A 19,062-nucleotide genomic window follows, 5' to 3' on the forward strand; every position below is an offset into this window, starting at 1 on the left:
CGGTAGACGCATCGGTGATTGAGTTAAATTAAAGTTAACTATTTATTTATTTTTAGATAATTTCTAAAAAGATATATTTGTACAAAATGACGAAAATAACGCAAGAAAGATTTTGAAGTAATTGATAAAATCAATACTAATTCCAATAAATAACTGATTTAAGTTATATAATAACTAAAAAAACTTGTTCGCATATATAATATCTTAAAAAATAAAATAAAACAAAAAATAGAACATATTTTATTTTACTTTTATCTGTTTATATGATTCTTGTGTGAGCAAACTATAATTTTTTAATTATAAATTTATATGTTTTATACACATAAATAAATTCATTTACTAATGCGTCTATCTTACATAAAGTTACGATAATATGCAGAATTAAACTTGAAACGGAATAGAGTTAATCTCGTTTTCTATCGAAAATATAAAATAAATTTTCTCTTCTAACTAAGTTTATCGATTGTTTAAATTCTAAAAATCTAGAACATTGTATGTTATATTTTTTAAAATTGTTTTTAAATATATTCAGTACATTTTATATTTTCGATAGCAATGTGAATTTTTCGATTATTCGTTTAAACTCTTCATTCTGCATAAATATATTTTGACTGATTTATTACTTATATACTAAAGATTATCTATATTTTTATCTAAAGTTAGGAGTTCATATGACCGTTGCAATATAATTAATTGTATAATTATATTCGCGCTAATTTTACCTCATTGTTAATTAATGATGTTGACGATAAACAATGCCAGAAAGCCTAAATATTTTTCATACAATTATATTCATCATAATATGGGATCTATAGGCTCTAGCGAAATAATTCTTACAAATAAATAATTCTTACAAATTGTGCCACAGCAACGCAAAATAAAAACATCAAATGTGGGACACATTGTTAACATAAAATATTATGATATTTTATAAACAGAACTTGTACGGTACTATATCAGATGTTACTAAACTAGTTCAAATGAAAATTTACTAATACTAAAAGATGTCCTGGCTATTTTTGTTATTGTACAGATTACGTTCTGTGAAGATATCTTTTATGTTTAGTTCAGTTACAAAATTTCGAAATAATGTTTAATATTCACGTTTTAATGTTCATATTATCTTTAATGCCGATTAAAATTTATAACTTATTTTATAACAACGTAATATTTTAATACATAACGAAAACTATAAAACTTATAATTTTATGTATAATATGTATTATATAATTTTATAAAATATTTTATGTTCGAATTCTTTTTTTCAGGTATAAATTTGTTAATTTTTAATATTTTTGATATTTGATATTTTTATAGAATTTTGTATATTTTACCAACATATATCTTTCAAATCCAATAAACATTTTTCACATATATAGATGATACAACAATTTCAAATAAACAAATATTCAACGGTTAAATTAAAAAAACAAATGTTTTATAAAATAAAATGTAAATGGTGTGTCTACTCCATATTTGGTATTTTTCCCTCAATATATTTTTTATCGCTTTTATTGGATGAAGTATTCGTAGGCAATTTGAGTGACCTGTTGTTTTCGATAAATTTTTAATCAACTAGGTCAATGCAGTTCAGCAAAATTTTATTTGTTACGTGATGTACATATCGATGAAAATTGATGTTGAAAATCAGTTTGCCAAGAATTATATTTTCTTAAAAAGGGTTTTAAAATTTATGCTTAAATTCCTTTTTTTTTAAATAGAAATGTTTTTTAAATAGAAATGTTTCATAAAAACAATTTTTTTAACTTTTTATACACCTATATGTGATGACTGATATAACTATAATGGTTTTGTTTTTACCGTGAACTGTTAATCATTAAAATAGTAAAAGGGCATGTTAAATGTTAATTAATGTTTAGCAAATATTCGAAGTTTGTCTGGAATCCATTCAAGAGGAATGACACTCTTGAAATAGAGATTAGATATCGATTTCCTGCCAACTCTTAACCATCAGAGATCTATGTAGCTCGGAAGTACGAAAGAGACATGTTAAATGTTAAAAATATTTTGATGTGTTTAAAGCCTAGATTATCAAAAAAAAAGAAAGAAAGTGGAAGGATATGTTGCTGCGTGCATTATTGTTATTTCAAGACTTATGCTATAAATAATTTTTTAATTTCTGTTGAAAAAGGACAACAAATTTTCAATTTTTATTGTGATGTAAGATAAAATTTAATTTTAAAGGAAGAGAAAGAAAGAAAATATTTCTACTCCACCATGGTATATCCATATATGTACATTATGGAGTAAGTGGAAAAAACTGCATAGAAGTGTGCGATACTTCTATACGTATATATATGTAGATTACATGTAAATATAATATTTTTCAATGTATAAGAAAGAATTGCGTATTTTACTTTAGAAAAATATATTTTAGGTACAAGACAGAAAAGTTTTGTTTTCATTTCTACTCTAAATATTAACTTTGTTTTTTTTTAAATCATTAAAATAAGTTAACCACTTTACATTTGATTTTATTGGAACCATATTAAAATTTTTTTAAATTCAATTCAATGGCATTTAAATTCATACTAATTAATTTTTTTTAATTTTGACTATTATTTCAACATATACATCATCATGTATGCTACATTTGATTTCGATAGATGATGATGTCAATAGAACTTTTGAGTTTCATTCTTATAGAACATTTATATATAAAGCACATTACACATAAAAATACGAAGATTTTATCTGTTATCTCACGGGGCATCGCTCACAAAATATGATACGTGATTTCCGAGCCATTTTGTGTCGGAAAAGGTGTCGTAAAAAGTTTATGGATACGTCGAATGCTATCCCTAGGCGGTATCCGATCGTAGGAATATAAACGCTATTTTTTAGTCGAGAAATGTTCGAAATCGTGACGATGCAGCGAGATTGGTTAACAGACAAAATGGTTTTAAAATAAAGAAAAATTTGTAACTTAAGGAGATTCTAAAGTGAATCTGTTTTATCAATTTTTTCAAACAAGTATTTTTCTAACTGCCTTTACAGATTAAAAAATCCTTCTCCATAATTAAAGTATAAATGATAATGTAGTCTAAACCGGTCGACTGTATGGCAAAAATGAAAAAAAGTTGAAAAATTACAGTTTTGTTACCGACTTTTAACGTCGACTCGTAATAATATTTGCTTTATATACGAGTTTTATACTTCATACGTATAAAACAATTTTGGTTTGGACTAGAGATTACATAACCAATCAATGTTGAGTACTTGAAATTTAATAAGGTTTAGATACTTAATACGAAAGATTAGTTAGTTAGAAAATTTGTATATACGCGCGTGTGAGTGCGATATTGATGTGTAGTATATGGGTGCTTTCCAGTAAGGGCACAATCAGGCACTGTGTAACACAGTAAATCATTTCATCCTTGTTGAACGTAGGCAAACAACAAGGATGTAATGATTCATTATGTTACACTGTGTTTGATTGTGTCCTTGCTGGAAAACATCCTACAAAGATATGTCGATGTGTCGAATTTTATCGGTAAAATAGCGATCTCATCGGAGTTCGGGCTTCACTTTAGGATCCCCTTAATACTATCGGCAATTTCAATACTGATATATTGACCCTGTCAGTGACTATAATTTTGTTTCTTAAATTCATGAACTCTTTCAATTAATCAATAATTATATTGTGCTTTAAATTTAATATAGGAAATTATTTTGTAAAATTAACCTACAATTAATTTTTTTAACAAGTTATTCGGAAGGAAACAATACACAAAAATAATTCTTGCATGATTATTACGTATATTTTGGTTGTCGGAGTTGGTAAAACATTCCAATTTTCTTCCACCTCGTTTATAATATGAAATGCTCTGTGACGTGAATAATAAAATAGAACGAAAAATATAAATGAAAAATTGAAAATCAGTAAGAGGATAGGAATTGATATGATATTATTCAAGCTTACTCTATTTTATCAAGCGTTTTAATTTTAACGTCTGTTTTTGCAAGCCACATGATAATAATTTTATTGTAAATTTAGCCCGAATTTAATTTAATTTTTACATTTGTATATATTGTAATCGAGATTATTTTCATTGTTTCCTATTCTACGTTGAATCGCGAAAGTCGTATAAATATTACAATAAAAATAGGAGGGAAGACATAATATATAAAAGAAAGCAGGTATCATTTATGCATTTTAATTTATTTAAAATTAATTATTTTTTTATCGTTTATAAAATATACCATATCTTTATTCAGCAGATAGAACGGAGATTCGTTTTTATTATGTTTCTTGTAAAAAACGGAGAGTTCGCAACGAAAGTTTATTTTAAGCGTGGGTGGAGCTCTCGTATGTGTGTGTGTTGTGTGTGAATTGAGATTTTTGGTTAAATTTCGTTCTCATACCAATTTACCCGATACATGAGTATATATTTATTACCACATTCGCAACGTAACATGTAATGCCACGGATAAACGGGATTTTTTACATTTTGTTGATTAAACTAATGATTTAAATCAATTATGCTAATCCTACAAAAAAAAGGGACTAATTTCGGCTAAAGAGTAAAAGGCGAAACGAGACCAATAATAAATGGTGCGGATAATAAATGGATTTCCAATTAATTGAGCGGATCGAATGAATACTAAACATACGGATAGTGAAACTTCCTCTCGCGACCAAGAATGGTATCGAGGGGAGAGCAGCACACACCCCGTTACGTGTCGTTCACCGGAAAAACCTCGCAACAAACTCAAAGAAAGAACCGTCAAAGTGGCAGCTGGCGGATTTATTTGTAATCAAGACCACCCAGAGGATCACCCTGGCGCGGATAACGAGAATAAATTTTCATTTCACGTGTCGGTGAGTTTTTGCGGCTGAGTGACCCTCCATGGGTAACCCCCCGGGGTGCAAATTACCTCACAATATGTTGCCGATTGTACGAGCGAAGTCGAAAATCGATACATGTCAGGGCAAGGAGGATCGCTGGAAATGCCGCGTATCGCCCTTTAAAAGTGCGGATTTAGCTTCCCTTTCTTTTTCTCTTTCTCTTTCGCTCTTTCTTTCTCTTTTCTTCTTTAGTCGGCTCCCCGTCGAGAGCGTGCGTGCGGAAAAGCGACCAGAAGCGGGAACGAGGAAGAGCGCGAGCTATATTCCCGTTACGACCCTATGCCCTATGAACGGAATTCGAGTTGGCTCTCCACTCCGCCTCCCACCCTCTCGGTCACCCTCTCGAACTCTCGAGTGACTTTACTGCCGGCACTAATCACTTCACTGCGAAACGATTTACTGATTTATCGTTTAATTTCGCGTAGATGGCTTCTCGATGCCTCTCTCTTTCCGACACAGGCCGGCGAGCAGCACACATATGTAAAATTCTCAATCACGGATGAACGAGGGATCCAGATCGCACAGCGATAACGAAGGTCCTTTACCGTAGCGGCGACCGGCAACAATGAAATTCCACGGGTTTACAGGTGAAAGGTAAACTTTACGTGTGCGTCGCGAAATCAATGCGCTCGGCGCACGTTCAGGCGGATCGTCTCGTGTGTGAGAGTATACAGAGAGAAGAATATTTAAAAAAAATAATGCGTACGAAAAATACATTCAAGAATTGAACGAAAGCAAACGTACGAGTGCAATAAAAAGTTTTTAGTTGTGTCTTTTTAGTTTGCAGTCGTTTACGAGCTATGAATTTTTCGCGATGTAAATGCATCAAGTTTCGAGTCGCAAATAGACGAATTGTAAATTCGGTATGCTGAATTGTAAATACATTGGAATAAACTACGACCGTCTCGTTACGCTTACGAGCCGTTCGTTAAAAAAACAAATCAGTCGCACTAGCCAATAGCTATTAATTATTACAATGGTAAAAAACAAAACCGCTTGATATCTCATTAAGGATGTAAATATCAAGTATAAAATGTTTTTGTATAAATGTAAAAATAAATGTTATATGTATATGAAATAGTTCAATAAAATCAATATTTATATAATAATATGTATATAAATATTTTTAATACAATTTTATAGTTAAATGAAATTTTTTTCATTTGACTTTAATTATAAAAAATGTATCTACTTTTTATGGAAATAATTTTTTATTTAGATTCTAAATTGCCGCCAAACTTTCTGTATTATTTTCAAATACAATATGAAAAAATCTATTATTTTTTACAAATTTTTCTTAATTTTTATATTCTTAACTTTTCAAAGTTAATGCCAAAATCTGTAACATAGTTACTGACGCTATGTATGATCTACCTACAATTAGTTTATATTAATTAAAAGGTACTAATTAACTTCAAGAAATATAACTTGACTATATATATAAAAAAAGAATACTATATAAATATTATTTGAAACTGTAATCTTCTTACGAACTCTCCAAATTCAAACAAAATGTGGATCACTAAGGGCGAGTGAGAGTACAGCGTTGTCGACTATATAAATATCTTTCAATATATACAGTGAGTGTAAAAAGTATTCGTATGGAGAAGATATTTTTTAAAAAACCTTATTTTTTTAAAAAGTAAATATTATTCAGCGAGAAATGAGTCATTGAATTGATGTCGAATCGATATCGATACGATTTCAACACCAGTTCGATGTCGGTTCGACGTTTAATTGACGTTCATTTCTTGTTAGGTAATTAACAATTTATTCATAAAGAATAAAATAGACTGTATGTTTCTTAAAATTATATGTACCAAAAAGATGTGTATTAATTATAGAAAATATATCATCTGAAAAATAAGCGAAAATTAAAAATTCTATTGTTTGGATGCTCAAAAAGTATTCGTGCAGTCGAGAAATTTAGCTTCTAGAATCAGGAATATATGCGAAGCTCGTTTGTTTATATTAGAACAGAATATGTTCATCGTATAAAATTGCTAATTAATGTTTATTTTTTAGAAATAAGACTTTTTATAAAAAATTTCCTTGTACAAATACTTTTTGCTCTCACTGTATAAGAATAATCGAAATTTGCAGATGTAATATAAAGAAAATTGAATTGTTTGACATTTTTGACAAAGAGATTTATAATTGAATAAGTTCAAGAGACCTATCTGCTCAACTCCGAAAGGTAATATTACCACAAACGATCTACGAGACGATCCGCGTGTCGACGCACGACCGACAACAAAAACGCTGTATGTACACAGCAGTATGCTGTACATCAAGGTAAACAACGAACTTCGTGTGCTTCCACGAATTATTCGCAGCGTGTTATATAAAATAAATGTACGCCGAGAAATTGTCTCTTACATTTTAGATTAATTTTAGAAAGATTACTGTCGCATATTTTAAGCTCCGTTTTATCAAACCATTAGCATCGTTTATGATAATAATTAAAATAATTAATTTCGCTCAATTGAAAGCTTCGTTAACGCACGATAGTATTAAGTCTTTCGAATTTTAACATTAATGTCTTATCTTATTTCTTTCGACTTTTTGATGTAACATAGAGCCAATTAAAATAATTAAGACAGTAAAATGTTCTTAAATAAAGAATCAGACGTTTGTGTGTGTGTATTTGAAAAGTCTTTAAAAGTAAACTGTCTTTTTTAATCCCTGTGTGTTAATAATAAGAGCTTATTTTTTATGCTTAATAATAATGTGTTAAATAATTCGTTGATTTCCCCTGAAGAATTTCGTAGAAATCAGAGGACACAAAGTCAGCCGAGCAGTAAAAACTCTTGTCTTATTAAGAGACATCTTATTTTCTACTTTCTTGATGGACTTGACTTAATTATTCAGCAGTACCGAAGCAAGCATTAACTATGTTTATATTTCATAATTACTGATGCACGCGGGAGGAGCAAGTTTATCTGTTTAAAGAACATGAAAAAAAATGACGTATTTTCCTTACCAGCAAACATCAGAGAAAACCGGTATTTCGTATTTTCAATTTTTCCTCCCGTCACAAATATCAACCCGTCAATCTAGGTATATTTATGATCCGAGAAACGATATCATTTAAATTGCATACGCTCCCGTTTTCTCACGATCGATAGCACGACCGCGGATAAATATTCTACCGAAAAAGCGACGCGTTTAGAATTATTGATATGACCACCGAGCAGTGAGCTTCGTCGTCGATGTGCGCTTCAGGACGCGTCTAATTTTTCGCATGTAACTCCCTTACGTGCGTTTTTTCTATTTTTTTAATTTTTTTATTTTTTATTTGAACAGATACGCGATGTCGCAATGCAAGTGCGTGCGTCTCGTTCTTTTCGTTCGATTATAACTCTATTTGCTAACGTGAGTGCAATCCATCCCTGCTCGGTTTATTAAATTTCCGCGTGAGATTGGATTATACTTCGTTGGTGAGCGCGCTTCTGGTAACGGTGTCCTCGAACGAACGGCGGATGCGGTGGCTGTTTTGCCGTTTCTTTAACGCGCCGCGCGTTTCGTAACGCATAGATCGATATCAAACGTGCCAATCGTGCATACGTCACCTTATATGCTCCAGAACTATGCTTCGTGCGATTCGCGGCGCGATAAGGAACAATACTCCTCGACTTGAGCACGTTACCGGAGAACTGCCACTCCCGATTCTTATCGTTCTCGCGACTCGTTTCAAGCCGACAATTCAACACCGCTGAAGCGAGCCGTCCTGCCGAAGTGCTTGTGTTTCGTAATTGAAGCGTTCAGGGTGCCGGAGTAGATCGGAGACATTCGAAGTTCTAGTCTAAGATTTCCTACTTCAAGCACTTCAAATGTTCGTAGCGACGGTGTAATAATATTATGACATAACAATATCTTCTTCAGCCTCATACGCGAAGAAATTATACACGGAATATATACAAAAAATGTTGTTGATAAATCTAAAATTTTGATCGATACACAGATTTGAAAATATATATATAATTTTATTGGACCATTAAAATAACAATGTAGAAAACTCAAATATGAGCTTTAACATTTTAGTAACTAATTTGAACTACTATATTTTTTGATAGTCCAACAAAACTATATTTTCAGATCTGTATCTAATGAAATTTTTTAATATTTTAGCAGAATTGCTCTTTCCATATAAAAAGAACGATTTTGCTGAAGGTAAACAATTAAGATAGATAAAAATAATCTAAAAATAATAAAAATAATATAATTATCTAAAAATAATTTATTGGATCACCAAAATAATTATGTAAGTAATTCATGCATAAGCAATGTTGTAAAACGTTTTAATATTTTAACAATCAATTTGATTATCCTATATAATTGTTTTGCTATTCCAACAAAATTGTATCTAAATTTTTAAAGACTTCAGCTAAATTGTATTTTTCGTGAAAAAAGAATGATTTTGCCGAAAGATCTAGATCTAAAATTTTACTGACTACAGATTTGAAAATAATTTTGTTGAATCGTCAAAATAATTATATTGGGAACTAAAAAATGATGAGCAAGTTCGTCTGCAAAAAATTTTGATATTCTAGCAAGAAGCTTGAGTTTTCAATGAAACACGAATATTTTAATGGTTCAACAAAATTATTTTCGAATCTGTATATGCAGCAAAATTTTCGATCTTTCAGCAAAATCGTTCTTTTCGTGTACATACAATAACTTTTATTTTACAATGTTAATTTGTATAACAAAAAGCATGTAATTCTCCTCAATCAGAAATTAATTTCATGACTTTCGTTCCGTCTTATGTATTTTGATTTGCGCTTTCCTCCCGATCTCCCTTTTCTCAGATTATCTGTTCGTTTCTATCTCTTTATCCAACAAAATTAGGTATTTCAGTTATCCGTCTGTTCTAAGGAAAGATATTTTCTTTTGACGATGAAGTTCTCGCGGTGGATTTATTGATAAGTCGGCATTTTCAATCCGTTTCATCTTTTCTCCTTTTTCTCGCACCTTACTCGTTTTTTTTCTCTTTAAACTTGGACACAACAATGTGCGCGGGATAGAACGAAGTTTCTGCGGACGGTTAAATGCAAAGACTGATGATACTCTCCTCGTTTGCGATTATGTTTTAAATGCGGTAGCGTGCTGCATTAACCGCGACGCATAATTCAAAAGCAATTTCGACGCGATGATCTCGCGTCTCGCTCCCTCTAAAATGCCTGCATCGTCGGTGCTACTCTCGTCGCCCACGCTCGATACGACTACATGGGAGATCGAGAGGACGTGTCGTGGACAGCTTAATGTTTGGTCGGAATTCGTTGAATTATTAAACGTAATGCGGACGAATTCGTGCGCGAAAGAAGACTGGAGAATGCGGTGACATTTCTCGGTCAAATTTACGCTCTTACTTCGAGCTTAAATGCATGCAATTGGCTTAAACGTACGAGTTTCGTCAAAATAGACGGAACTATTTTACGCGCGCCGTTGTTTGTAGGAACAATAGATGAATTGCGAGCTAATATATGAATATCTAGAAGCCTCTGAATAAGTAAAGATAGGCCAAACATGATCGTGGCTGGATCTTGGTGCCTAATAATATTTATGTGTAAACTTTTATGTACACATTTAATATTTTAATATGTTAATTTTATATAAAATATTATACATCTTCTCTCCAATTATACGAACTGCGCGTCGATTATTGTCGGATTTTATGATTATTGTCACAAGCATAAACTGAATCCTGAAATAACAATATCATAAATTAAATTAATTATAAATTTAATAATGATGTAAATAAGTATCTTAAAATACTGTAAAGAACTTATTGTGAAAAAATATGCAATATTATTAAATTAATGATCAATTAAATTTGTAATGTTTTTATTATTTTTCAGCTTCAGTTTGATTGCCTTTTAAATCTGACAGTAATTAGCGTTTATATAATTAAAGGATATATAAAATTTTATATCTAAATTAGGCATCAAGATTTAATTTCAACCGTATTTGATTAATCTTTAACTTATTTTACTTATTCATAACAATCTAATAATTTACGATTAAAATTTATGATCTGACTTTCCTGATTATAAAATTCGCTCAAATTACCACATAATACAGAGTCTTTATAAAATATAGTAAATAATGTTCAGGCAATGCTCTGTAAGTAATATAAAAATCAACAATAAATTTTGCTAGAAAGGCATTAAAATGTTCCGGCTAGAACAAAGATAGCAAAGTTAAAGTAGAAAGAATAATATAAAGGAAGTCGGAAGATGAAACAATAGAGCAGATTAAATTTCCCATAATCCTTTAGAAACAATGCATAAGCGTGCCTTTTTACGATTCTTCCTTGCTTAAAAGGAAAGGGAAACATTTTTCTGGTGAATTTAGTATTAAAGCAAAATGAAAGAATAATTACGCTGGGTATTCTTTTGCACTATATACAAAATATTTTATTTTGAGATGTGTGATGAGTATTTATTTATAAGCAGTAGACATTAATATCGACATTTAAAAAGCTTACAAAATTTAGAAGATTATTTGATATTTTTTGCAGAATTAACTAAATATTTAATGATTAGAATAATTAAAATATTAAACTTTTAAAAACGTTTCTAATAAAGATTGACTTAGAATAATGTTCACTAACATAAAACACTAAAATAAATTTCCGAATAATTAAATAAATATGCATGACGTAGTTTCGAAAATGTGATCTCTGAATTACTTCGTTTTTCTCATCGAATAGCTAATTTAATTTATACGTAGTTGTGTAAAACTTTACGTTCCTTAAATCCTTTAAATCAATATAAAAGAGCAATAATTCAAACTAGCATGACTGGATGGCGTATATCGTTACTGAGAAAAATTCTCTGAGAAAGTAGGACAATTGCGCGAGAACGGAATACGCAGGATACTTAGACACGTCTCGTAAATTATGGGAAGGAGAAAGAAGCGATATTGCTGTGGTGTACCAACGTGGATGCAAGATGACTAAAATCGTCCTTTACACTCTCAGGCTGCTGGACCAACCCTTTTTCCACTTTAGCTGCAGCCGTGGTCACGCCGGAGATCACCGGGAGGGCTTAAATGGTGTTTTACGGTGGCGTTTGTTGAAGTTCCTACAAGAATTATCCCAAAAACCTCGCAAGTGTGTCACGCGAGTTCGGTTTCCCGCGAAACTTGCCTCGTGAATAACCCCGTATATAGTTTTGCGGAATACAGTGCGATTGTGGCAAATGCGGAAGGATTTTTGTTTTCGAAAAGATTCCGATGCTTTTGTGTTATCTCGATGTTTTGTCAGAAATTGTTAGAGTTGAATCCAGCTGTCTATATGAACAACTCCGTAATTATTTCTAAAATATATTGTAACTTAATTCCTGCCATTTTTCGTCTCCAAAATTGATTTGTTTCGAAGGGAAGATGAATGAATACCTCAATCAAAGTAATTTCCTTTTTTCTACTTTATTACTAATTAATAATACTTTATTAATAATACTTTGATTAAGATATTTCCCTTCGAAACAAATCAATTTTGGAGACGAAAAACGGCAGGAATTAAGTTTAACATCTAATACACTAGGAAAAAACTTACAATTAGCAATACTGTTTAGTTAATGCATTTTTTAACAGCAACCAAATATTTTTATATTAAATATTTTACATAACATTTAGTTGTACAAAATAATTTTTTACTTTATAAATAACAAAAATATTTGTTTATTTATTATTTTTTAACTCTACATAGAAAGAATAAATCTGTTGTATCTAAAGCATCCAAAATTTTAGCTGGATACTAAAAATATTATTTTATTAGATTATAAAAATAATTATATGAAGGAAGCTTAAATTGCAAGAATGTTGCAAGTATATCAAAATGTTTTACAACATTGCTTATCATGCTTATCATTGTTTGAAATTTTTACATAATATTTTGATAGTTCAAAAAAGTTTTCCGATCTGTATCTAATTAAATTTGTAGATACTTCAGCAAAATCTTTCTTTCATATAAAATCTTGTAAAATAATCGATAAGTTTTAATAAACAAAAAATAAGCAAGTCAAATCCATGCACCAAAATATCATCGCAGAATGACAAAGAGTAGACCCTTCATCGACGTGGCTATGGACCTGAATAACCACCGAGAGAATATTTTCCAAAGCATTCTAGGTTCTTCACATACGTGCCCTTACGAGCTATCGCACGACACTTTTCGACGTCTACCAACTTACCTCGAAAATGCGTCTTTACCGCGGTTCGAGTACGAGCCGGGCCAATTTACATAATCTCGTACGCCTAGAATCTCCTCGGCCCTTTCTCCTCTTTCTCCGTTTCATTCCTTTATCGCCTTTACTTGGCGTCCTTTCCATCGCACCACCGTCGACCCGAGCTAACTCAGGGTAGAGAAACTCGCCTTCTTGTACATCGCGATCCAGGTCAAGGCTTCTCCTTCGAGCTCCACGTACCTTTGATTCCCGCACGATTCTCGTTCGACTCTGGGTTCTGGGCTCAGGCATGCCGCGAGGAAAAATCTTAAATTCCGATCGTGATGAAAAATTCATGAAACGGAAGAGTCGCGTGGCGCTCGCGAACGCAAGAGCGCACGACCGCTTTGTGTTTTCATGATGGGCCGGCTGAGTCAATTTTGGTTTATGTAACAACGAAGCCACTGTCGCGGCATGACGTTACGTTTGACGACCACATTGATTTTCTTTCGTGCAAATCGTACTCCGCACTCGAAGATTATTGATATTCTTATTTAAGCATCATTAAATCGGTTAAAACTTATCGCAATGCAGACTGTGGCTGCATTCCGATTTTTACTGTCAGTACTGAAAATCTGCAGTATATGTTACGTGCAATATAAATTTGTAGCGGTAAATATCGACACGCAATTTGTATGAACTCTTTGCAATCTTCCGAAACTTTAAACTTTTAAAATAAGAGAATCATTTAAAAAATATATTTACTCCATTAAAAAAATTTTTAATTCTACATAATTGTGATTAAAGGATTAATAGTTAATCTATTATTAAATATTTAACTCATTAAAAATTTAATTTTATTAAAAAAAGAGAAATAGCACACTTAGAAAAATGTCTGATTGAAAAATAGATAGAATCAGAATTTTTTGGTTATTTTCGTAAGTTGCGATAACCCGATGCCCAATTATGATAATCGGAATTCTGATTGATATTATCAGGATCTTATTGATTCATTCATTTTCAATCGGAAATTGTTCTCATTGCAGCATTGCAAAAGATCTATAGATATCATCATATTCTGAACGAACGTTTGTGTGAAACGTTCGCTAAAAAAAGTTTTGTTGCATTTAATTGGAATTCTAATTTGTACCTTTTTGGTAGGGGGGTTCAACTAGAAAAATATAAATCAGACACTCGTAATCAAATCTGTCAGACATTCTAGTCGAGATAACTATAGAAATTGAATTATGTAACCAGAAATCTGATTTATGTGATCAGAATTCGTTTTGTTTGTACTTTCTTGTTGGTACAACCAAAACATTCTTCTCAGAGTTCTTTTATGCACATACGATAAACATATTCTGTTTATCATTTTTGAAATTTGTTTTATATGCGCGAAATATGATATTTGAACATATAGTATTTGAAATTACCTATCGTTATCAATTAACCCTTACCGTACCATCTACAATTTGGTGCCTCATCCATACCATCAAGGGTCACTTCAAATCTCTTCGTTTTTTTACCTCTTCAAAATAATTCAAAAAATCTCTAAAAATTCACCAACATACTTTCAACTTTCTAGAATAAATATTGACTCTTTATTTTGGAAAATAATAAAATGTAGTATAATTTATAATTACCGAAAGACTCAAAAAAACTTGCACGAGCAGGAATCGTTCGGTCACTAGTTACCCATATTAGTACGGTAAGGGTTAATATTGTAAAAAATTATTGAATTGCGCGTATAGGGGGATACATATTACGTGTTTATCGACCCACGTCACGTGCCTTTCAACACAGTTTTATTTCGTCGGAATTAAATATTCAGTCGAGCGATCGTACTTTCGAGATCGGGTCATGCTACATTTGCTAATGCGTAATTTAAAGTTTTATGAGATCGCGTTGGGCGACTTGCCTAGAGAAAGCTCGGAGGGAACTGATTTCCGGGCGACGAAATTGAGTTGAGAGACCCGCGTTACTCCCGAAATTAGCCGATCGCTGAAACGCCCGATGCGGACAGCCGATAATGATTGGAAACAACGGCAACGCACCGCCGCATCGTTGATCGTTACAGTAGCTGATTGTTTCATGACCGTTTTATTATTTCGACGTACATATGGGGTCATACACTGCTGCTCTGTCGGCAGTACGTTAACTCGATTTTCGAACAATCAGAGTCGATCGTACATTTTCTCTATATAGGCTCGATAAATAGGTCGAAATGCGGTGAGTTACGTTACGATCCAATCTGTATCCGTATTTATACAACGTGAAAAGCAACGTTCAAAAGATTTCAGACTTGTATAATGTATAATAATTTAGCACACAAGAAGTACAAGTCCGACAAATTTTATTAGAACGCAGAGTTCATAAAATTGAAATAATATATTTATAAAAATTTAGTATTATTAACCTTCGAACAATACACATATTTTCGGTATCTTTGGATGGCATACATGGGTCATTCGTGTCCAACTCGATTTTAAGACTCTTAAAGTGCTCGAAAAATTCTGTAAAAATTTACACATATTCTTAAGATCTCTACTAAATTATTATACTATGCAAACATTGGAAAAAATGTTTAGAAAAATTATGAATATTACTTTCTGCACCAAAAAAAGAAAATAATTTAGTTTTGATATAAATATTGTAACTTTGCTATATATGTACAAAAAAAATCATTGTAGGATATTTTTGTACAGATATCATAATTTACAAAAAAATATTACACGAGCCAGATGCAAAAAAGTGCAATTATTTGAGCATCTGAATATGTCATTTTTTAATGTGGACAAATAGAGTATTTTTGAAGAAAAAACAGTTTTTAATTTTATTATAAAGTATAGAAATAATTATTTTTAATGCAAACAGAAATATTAAAAAAGTGATTACAGAATATTAAATTTTTTATGGTATACATTCGCTGCATATCGGTGATCCGTGGACTTCGCATATCGGCTTCCCGCAGTGAATACAGCAAAAAAATATAGACGTAATAAAATAAGCCTACTTAATACAAAAATAGCAAAATAACTAAATTCTCTTACTTGTGAAAAAAGCACCTTCCGAATATAAATATGGGTCTCTCGATTCTTCGACTCACGCGACTGTGCTGCTCGACTACACATAGAGATTCCCTCTCGCTGTTGTTTCCCTATATTCCCCCCATCACAAAGATTTTTCCCGTGGGGGGGGGGGGGGCATAGGGCAACGTGCACAGGTATATGAGAAATAAGAACTATTAGAAATAGCATGGACACGAAAGATTCATGTGTGCCGTTCAAGAATTAAGCACTGAGCTCCGCTTTGACCGAAAATAGAATTGTTTCTATTAATTAATTTATTCTCGTCGCTCTGATTTTGATTTATAATTGTTTAGCACACATATTATACCAATAATAAAGCGGATATGAAGTAGTGCAGCAAAAGACCTGTAATTATTGGAATAACTTCATTAAAAATGTTAAAATTTGATACACATTATAATTTTTTAAAATTAATATTTTATAAACTATTTTGATTTGTCCTTATTGTATTATTGAAAATCTTGATTTTTTACCTTTTTATGATTTAATCCATATTTCGTTTTGATGGAGCCAAGATTCCTCGTGGTTATTTATTTTAAAACACAGAATTTGAAAAAGTTAAGCCGTTCTTAAGAAATCATGCAAACGGACAATTGGATGGACAGACAGATGGACCAGCGCTGTGAAATTATTAAGTTATAGTTCGTTAGGCAGCACTATTTAAGTAATACCTAAAGTCTTTTAAAAGTTAATTTACGAAATAATAATGAGTGAATTATACAATATTTACAAATATATAAAAATATTTCTTTCTCTCTCTAAAAAGTTTAAATATTGTTTAGTAGCAATATTTGTGACTCGAATACATATCAATGGGTAATTCAATATTGCTGAATGATCAATAAATTTTATTAAAATTTATCATTAATATTTGTCACAGACAATAGACAATGCACATTAAATTTGGTCTCAGGACGTTTTAAATATATTATACTCACTGGGGGAACGAGACAATAAATATCGCTTTTAATCTTTCAGAGTCTCATAAATATATTCAATTAATATTAATTATACATATATATGTCTATTAAATCCATAAATATGATATGTATTAAATTTATGAAACTACGAATATATCTTATTCGAATAATTTAAAATGGTCCATGGACTTCTTTCGCTAATTGATTTGCGGTGTCATCGGGACAGTAACGTGCCGGAGAGTGTGCATAAAATGCGTCCACTGCAAACAGGGCTTCGCAAAAACCGCCCTCGTAAACTCGTTGAACTCGCGCGGACGCGCGACGAATTATGAAAGAGTTTAACCGGGTTAAGTACGCTTGTCCTACGTTCGCGGCTGATTATCTCTCCTGTTCGACTAATAATTACGGTGAGCGCAGAGCGCCGTTACACTATACTTCGTGTCGCGGTCTCGTTGCCACGTTAACCCGATTTTCCCTGGCAATTACAGTTGCCGCGTGCACAGAGAAACAATCATGCTCGTTGCACCGAGAGGCGAAATGAATCCCGAGTCTAGTAAACTATAATTAGAAACTGGGCAAAATAGATACTATAAAAGTAATGCGGAGTATATATTCTTGAAAATGATTCGTCTTTGAATCGATAACATTATTTTAATATAATCATGTATTCAATATTGACACATTTTATTTGTTTGTTAGAAAAGTGACGCAACTAAATATTTTGAGAAAAGACAAAAAAAAGTCAACTTTAGAGACATATTTTTTGTTGGAAAAATAATATATCTGTAAATTTGGAGAATTTATAGAGCTTTCCTAATTTATCGTTAAACGACAGAAGTGTTGTTTATCTTTCGATCAAGTTCACAATGATTGTTTATAAAGAAACAATTTTTAATTAAATTACGTAAAAAAATGTTGGTGCTGAAATAATCGGAACATCCTAATTGGAGTTATTACCGGCATTGCTGATAGAAAATAAAAAATTTCTGTTATAAATAAAAATACGTTGTTCCAGTTCAGAATTTAACAAATACTGTTCTAAAAAGTTGCTAATTGTGAAATGTGTCGCTTTTTTATATCAGTCGAACGATAATGTTTAATAATAGTCTGAGATTTGGCAATAATATTCTTAAAATGTAAACTGTTCCACATAATTCTTTTTAAAACTCTGAACTTGTGTATACGTAAAAGAAAAAAGTAGTTGGATCGATCGAAGAAGTGTCTTCGATTCTTTTAAATTGTATTACTAAATATTTAAAAAAATAAGTTGTATTTTATGTGTATCAAAAATTTAATATATTACGAGAGATATATTCTTATAAAATTTGTTACTAGTGGTATCGTTTAGATTACGTTATCCTATCAATTTGCATCTAAGACTTTCGGTTAACGAGATTAAATTCTGTGAGGAAACTAGGTTAATTTCTGGTCGCTACAAAGGAAACGACGACGAAGCAAATTATTCACTAAAGGCAGCAATTAGTTTACATACTTGGAAACATATATACTTTTAGTAAACAATATATTCGGCGCAGTTCGGTGAAGTTCGGATTGAACTTGCCGGTGATTGTTTTACAAAGCGTCGACGACAATAGCATTCTTATGGAATATACAAACCTATCGATGCGCACACACAAAATATCCAAGTGTTTGTATGCAGATAAGCGAAAATGTGGTAGCGCGATCGTGCCCGTCATATTCTGCCCTTTTTCGCCCTTTCAAAACCGCCGAGCCGGCGCGCAATGCAATATTAATTGTTCAGCTTCGTCACAACGACGGTATTGTCGTCGATGTGCCATCGCTCCGTAATTTCGTAGTAATTATTTCTCTATTCAAACACATTCCCGGAATTGTTTTCCCCATTCGACGAATATTGGATTTCTACCGACCATCATTTTTAAATGAGTAAAGTTATTATCGGTTTCGGAAAATGCTTTTTCGACGTTAACATCGTTTTCGTAAATCTTTTCGCATTTGATGTTAAAATTTTCAATGTGATTACTGATATTTAA

General features: G+C 31.7%; 1 protein-coding gene across 1 annotated transcript in view; it reads right to left on the bottom strand.

The window, feature by feature from the left end:
• LOC108758432 (elongation of very long chain fatty acids protein AAEL008004) overlaps window positions 1-16,135 on the bottom strand; it is a 60,808-nt gene extending 44,673 nt beyond the window's left edge. The window contains exon 1 of the mRNA XM_018503415.1: window positions 16,092-16,135. The gene's annotated coding sequence lies outside the window, so the exon portion shown is untranslated. The remainder of the gene's footprint in view (window positions 1-16,091) is intronic.
• Window positions 16,136-19,062: the final 2,927 nt, after the last annotated feature.

This window comes from Trachymyrmex cornetzi, unplaced genomic scaffold (assembly GCF_001594075.2).
Source record: "Trachymyrmex cornetzi isolate Tcor2-1 unplaced genomic scaffold, Tcor1.1 scaffold156, whole genome shotgun sequence".
Lineage (NCBI taxonomy): Eukaryota > Metazoa > Arthropoda > Insecta > Hymenoptera > Formicidae > Trachymyrmex > Trachymyrmex cornetzi.